This window comes from Brassica oleracea, chromosome C6 (genome assembly GCF_000695525.1).
Source record: "Brassica oleracea var. oleracea cultivar TO1000 chromosome C6, BOL, whole genome shotgun sequence".
Classification (NCBI taxonomy): Eukaryota; Viridiplantae; Streptophyta; class Magnoliopsida; order Brassicales; family Brassicaceae; genus Brassica; species Brassica oleracea.
This window is the reverse complement of record NC_027753.1, coordinates 20,416,276-20,422,854: the sequence shown is the minus strand read 5'-3', so window position 1 is coordinate 20,422,854 and position 6,579 is coordinate 20,416,276. Positions and strand designations below refer to the sequence as shown.

Sequence of the window (6,579 nt, the reverse complement as noted above, 5' to 3'; positions counted from 1 at the left end):
TGATTATTGGGGGGGGGGGTTCTTAGCGGAATATAAGAACTCGTCTCTTAACTTTTACTAAAAAAGTTAAGAACCGGCTCTTATAGCATGTTTATTGCAGGTTTCTTAGGTTGGGTCTTTTACCGTAATATAAGATACGGTCTCTTAGCTTTTAACTAAAAAAACTAAAAGACGTCTCTTATATCTCTTATTTAAGAGACGTCTCACTACAAGAAAAAAGGGTTTTGATAGCAGTAGAGGATAGCATTTTTTACTTTTCTGCTATGGTTGACATACCTCATAATTTTATATAGCATTTGTATATTTTGAAACGCTATGATAGCATATTTTTAATAGCACATAATTAAAAACGCTATGTTTAACTTTTTAAATCCCTAAACCCTAAACAAGTTTTTAAACCCTATACTCTAAACACAAATCTTAAATTCTAATACACTAATAGTCTTTATAATGTTTTATAACTTAAACTCCAAATCTTAAATATAAAATTATAAACTTAAACTTTTTCAAATTAAACACCAAACCCTATATTCACTAAATCCAAACTCTATGTCATACATAATCTTTAAATCTAAAATCGTAAACTTCATATCTAATAGTTTTAAATTTTCAATCCTAAAAACATACACGTTAAAACCAAAATACATTTATTATATGTGTATTCACAGAATTCAACTCAAACCTTAAACTCTTAAACCCTAAACAAACCCAATACACTTAAAACCTTAAAACCTTAAAATTCATATTCTATTTGTTTTAACATAAACACAAAACTAACAAATCAGTTTTTCTCTTCAATATAACCACAAAATTCAAATCCGCAAGTTTATATTTGAAACAAGTTAAATATGTTATCTAATTTTTTAAGTTCAAACAATTTCTAAAACAACTATAGATAAAATAAAGGTTGTGTTGTTTTTCTTGGGCCATTGATTAGTTTATGATCTAAAGGTCAAAACTTATTATCTTGGTGCTCCTTTCGTATTGGTTGATTCTTTGAAATCCTGGATCACTATTTTGGGCAACTGGATTACATAAATCAATGGCTAAGAATCAATGTATTATTTCTCATCTATCTTACTCTGTACTCTTTTCTCTCTATCTCACTTCATCTTTTTTCTTTCTTCTTTTTTTTTATCACAATCTCACTTCATCTAAACAAAACAAAATACATCTTTCTTTTCTCTCTGCACATCGCGTTCATCCATGGCGTAATGTCCACCATCTCTCCCATTCGCCACCGTCTTCTCTCACCACCACCAGTCACCTGCAAATCGCATTCGTGACTTCACCGAAACGGGGCGTCCAAGAACAGCCAAGCTCTGTCAAGAGAATCCTCAGAGATTTTGCCACCACGGATAGTCCCGCGGCCTCAAATCACCCGAAATCGAAAGAACGTCGGTTCCCAAAACCCTAACCTCTGTATCTTGCTTTGCAGAGTCGCCGCTCAAAGTCCGAGGAAGAACACGCCTTCCACAGCTCCGGTTCATGAGAAGAATCAACGCCGTCGGAGACAAACCCTAGAACCCCATCGTCCTCGAACGGAGGCAACCACCATCGACCGACGAGACACCAAGACACTGGATCTTTCGTAGGGAACCATCGCTCAAGGCCCACCCGACGAACGGAGACTGTTAGTTTTCACCGAATCTTGTCTGCTCCGTCAGGTTGAGCGGATTCCGAGAAGCAAGAGGGGGGGGGACATCTACGCAGTGGTGGTCATTGGGTTTGCGGCTACGAGGTGATGGAGAAGAGATAAGAGGTGGTGGTCATGGGGCTTGGGGCGAGGAGGCGACAGAGAAGCTGGTGAGGAGGCAGGCCCAAGAAGATTAGGTCTTGAATTAGGTCTAATTAAGATTAGGTTTAATTTTTACAAAATTTGGTTTAGTGTAAACCAATTATTATTTTATATCGAATGTAATTTTTATTGTTTAATAAAAACAACTTATTATGTTTTATTTTGAGATAATTAACGGAAAATAAATAAATTTAAAATAAATAATTTTAAAATAAATAACTATTTAAATAAATTAATTTTAATTTGAATAATAACAAAAAGAAAACGCTATTTAAGAATTTTTAATTGCACATAAAAAAACGTTATAGTTTATCACAATAACATAGCAGTGCCAAAAACCGCTATCTAAAGTGACTGATCTATTATGACGGGCGATGATACAACACTTGTAAAACCGCTATAAAATCTTTAGATAGCGTTTTTCGGCCGCTAAGGAAAGCCATTTTTCTTGTAGTGGATCTCTTAGCTTTTTAAGTTAAAAACTAAGAGACTGTATCTTATATTACGCTAAGAGACCCAACCTAAGAGACCTACAATAAACATGCTCTTAAAACTCTTATTTAAGAACCGGTTCTTAGCTTTTTTAGTTAAAAGTTAAGAGATTGGTTCTTACGTTCCGCTAAGAACTCCACCCTAAGAATCTCCCAATAATCATGCTCTTAGGTTTTTGTTTCCCTGGAACTTTATTACGCGATGGCTGTCTGATTTTCATGACTTCTAAAGCATTTTTCTTTGTTTTTCTTGTTATTTTTGCTTAAACTTCATATATCTTAGGTAGATGATTCGATTTACAAGTCCAAATGAGTGAAATTTTAGTTTTTTTTTTAAATCCGATTTTTTGAACACTTAACTTCAGTTCGCCACGGTTACTCAGCGATTTCTCGGCCGCTAAATCGCCTACGCCGCTGAGTTTTAGAACAGGGATTCCCATCTACTAAACTAGTTTCTACTCGTAGTCCCTTTCGCTCAATTACAATATCGTTGTATAATTCAGAAATTACATGCTTCAAAATGCGCTGCGTTAACCGAGTTTTAAAATTAATATAATTTAGTTACCAAAATTAGATGAGAATATATAACAGCCAGATATTTTAAAATTACCTATGCTAAATGGAAACGGAAGCGGGTACGTGGAATCGGAAGAGAATGGAAGCGCAAAAGCGAGATTTTAAAAAAGAAAGAAACGGGTACGCGTTGGAAGCGTATCCATATATGTATATATATAAAAAAATTAAAAAAAAAATCTAGAACTAAAAATTATATGATTTAAATTTATAATAAAGCATTTATTCATTTATAATAATTTTTGAAATGATTTCATATTAAAAGTGTGAAAATAACATATATTAAATTTTAAATAAATTATTATATTAAGTGTATTTAATACTTTATAATTAATTGACATAAGATATTTGAATATATGAGTTATATTTAATAAAAACCTCAATGCATAAAAATAATTTACAGTATTAATTTTAATATTTGTATATTTCTATTCTCTCTATTCAATACTATTAAAATTTGGATTTTATATAAATTTAAAACTATAATTTTATATTTTTATTGATATAAGACATTGTGTTTTTTTTTTAAGAATGGGAGCGTGATTCAAAAACGGAATCGTGAGAATATTTTAGAAGCATTTTAGAAGCGAGATTACGTAAGCTTCCACAAAGTTCCAATTTCGATTCCGGTTCCGAAATGGGAAGCGGACGTCCGATGAAGCTTCCGTGCAACATAAAAAATTACTCTCCGATTAATCACTGTTTATTCTCTGATGTTAAGTAAATTGCTAGCTAGGTGCCAACTGCCCGACTTCTGCCTACCGGCTTTTTGAACATGGCCGAGTGTACTCAGTACAGAGATGTTAGTCGCTACATTCTACCAATGTTACCCTTTAATTAGTGCATCAATAAAATGTTTGATTATTATGATAAGTAAATATATATACAAGTATTAGTGTCATGCCTAGTTTTATAGAAGCCTAAGAGCTACTCCATCGGGGATTTTTAGAAAAAAAATCATAAATAGAGAAAGATGGAGAAAGATAGACGGATATAAAAGCAATCCAAAAAAACCTAATATTTTCTCGACCACATCTGCCTGAACTTACAGCCGCCGGCTTTGCTCCTCCTCTGGCCGGCGCGTGACGGCTCCGTTAGCGTCACCGTCGGTCCAGTCCGAATGTTTTCTTCTTCTATTGTAGTTTGTGTGGTCAGTTTTCTGGGTAGCTTCGGATCTGAACAAAGGAGAGGTTCCGGGACGAAGAGTTCGTGAATCGTTATTCTGGTGGTTCTGAACCGGCGGGTTGGAGTTCGTTGTTGATTTATCATGGTGGATTCTGCTGGGTTTTAGCCCTATGTCCCTCTTCGTCAGTTTCTGTTTTGATCATCTTGCCTGCGTTTGAATCCGATTAATTGTGCTTGGAGTGTAGAGTTTTTCTTAGTTGATCTTTGATTCAGCTACGGTGAAGCAGCGGCGTGACGTGGGATGAGCAGTTGGTTGGTATTGTGGTCGAGGAGAAGCTGGTTTCAGGACACCTCTCCATCTCCCTGTTGGTAAGGGTCCTTCTCTGTCCCTTGAATAAGGTTATTTTCCTGGTCGCACTTTGGTATTTGTTTATCCTCTGTGGCTTCTGTGTGTTGAAGCTAAAGAGGTTAAGGCTTTGAAGTGTCCAGATGAAGGGTATGTTGAGTAGGGGGTTTAATTTGTATCGGGTGTTGCTTCTCTTTGGGTGTTATTTTGGTTTCGCAAAGTGGTTTGTGTGTAGTCATCGTGAACGAGTGGTTCAGATGAGGGTGCTGCTATTCTTCTTGAAGTCCTCTGTGGTGCGTGCTCTCTTGCTCTCTGTTCGTAGCAAGAAGACCGGCTAGTCGTAGTCAATTAAATTCTTGTTCTATTATCTCTTGTTAGCTTGTTTCTTGGATTCTCTTAGCAAGGTGTAGTTATGGTTTATTTGATTGTTTAGCTGCTCGTGTCCTATCCTTTTGAGCTTAAGTTTCCCACTGTTGTGATTTCGTTTCCGGAGATCCGTATGTGTTCTGCTGGATTTAGTGTTTCATCATGTATCTTTCTATGTTATCAATGAAATTCTTCATATGGAAAAAAAAAAAGACAGACGAATAAAAATTCTAAATAATCGATACTTTTAGAACCTCTACTGGCCAAATGTGAAATTGTTACTGGTTTTGCCTTTGAATAAATAAACAAAATTAAAATATTTAATAAAACATAACAAAATAATATTATTTTGTGGCTAACAAACTCATTTTAAAGATTTAACCGGTAAGGTTGCCCTGAGGCAAATAATAAATTAAGTTATTTAATTGCCATTTTGTTTTGGTTTTAACGGAATTCCCATTTTGTTTTAAATATTTTTTATATTTTGTTTATTTTAGTATTATTAGTGTAGATTTTTGAAAAAATGTTCAAACACTATAAAACCTGTATTTTAACTGAGTTTTCCACATCTATATATATATAATTATATATGTAATTATGTGGTTTTATTTCTATAATATAGCAATTTTTATTTATTTAATATATATATATAGCTTCAAATAATTAAAAAGTCCCGTAAATTGGAAATAGCTTGGTGGCATGATGCCGTTGGCTTTTTTCAAACGAAATATTTCTTTCCTCGGAGAGAGATAACTAGAGAAAGGGGAATTGTTTTGGGAAAAAAAAAAAAAGAGAAATACCCATAGTAGGAAAATGACCAAAATATTTCATTTAATAGTTAAAATGACACTAATACCCTAGATATAAAATAAAAATTAAAAAATTAAAAAAAATATTAAAAAAAGAATTTTTTTTTATAATTTTAGATTATATGTTTTCAATTCGAACTTTTTTATAATTTTTTTTTGAATTTTTTTTTTTTTGATTTTTTTTTCAAATTTTCTTTTTGTAATTCGAAAATACTTTTTGAAACTATTTTTAAAATTTTTATTTTCAAATTTTTAATATTTATTTTTTATTTTATAAATTTTAAAGCTCAATCTCAAATACTTCTTAACTATAAACCATAAGATTTGGATTAGTTAACCCGAGAGATATAAATGTATATTTACCTCTTTAATAAAACATTTTGGTCATTTTCTTCCTTGTGGTCTATTTTTGTGACCAAAACTCGAAAACTGTCTATTTAGAAGAATTGCCCTAAAAAAATTATCTAAATATTTTTTTTTTGTTAACTTCTGATTTTATTAAGGGTGAATTTGCGAAATAGTTGGGAAGATAATTAAGTGTAGGTCATTGATTTTGACATAATTAGGCAACTAACAATTGTGTCTCTTTTGATCCGGTTAAACCATTTCTCTTATAAGTAGCAGGTGAAAAATAAGAAGGTGAGATGACATAGATAAAGAAAAATATGGCTAGTATTATAGCAAATAATATATGGTTAGAAGTGGAGAAAAAACAGACATCCACGTTACATATTTATTGACCACATATGTATGTACTGAATGTTATATTCCATATCACACGAAGTAGTACAGAAGGACTAAAACCACATCCATAATCCTTAAATACTAAACACTATCTCAACTCCTAAATACTGAATCATAAATCGTAATCCAAATATAAACTATAATTAGGTGACTGAATGACACTAAAATGAATAGATAAAATATAAGACTTTTCAATAAAGAATGCATTCCATATTAACCCAATATACAACTTTTAAATACTAAACACAAACCAAACTTTAAAATACTAAACCCAAATATAAACCTTAATTATCAGCCCTAAACTCAATTATCAAAATATGAAAATAG

The 6,579-nt window shown here is 32.5% G+C and overlaps 1 long non-coding RNA gene across 1 annotated transcript; it reads left to right on the top strand.

Annotated features, from left to right (window-relative positions):
- Positions 1–3,790: 3,790 nt before the first annotated feature.
- LOC106296282 lies at positions 3,791–4,913 on the top strand. The gene is made up of 2 exons (XR_001261176.1): positions 3,791–4,356; positions 4,447–4,913. It is a non-coding gene; the product is annotated as an uncharacterized LOC106296282 (long non-coding RNA).
- The last annotated feature ends 1,666 nt before the right edge of the window (positions 4,914–6,579 follow it).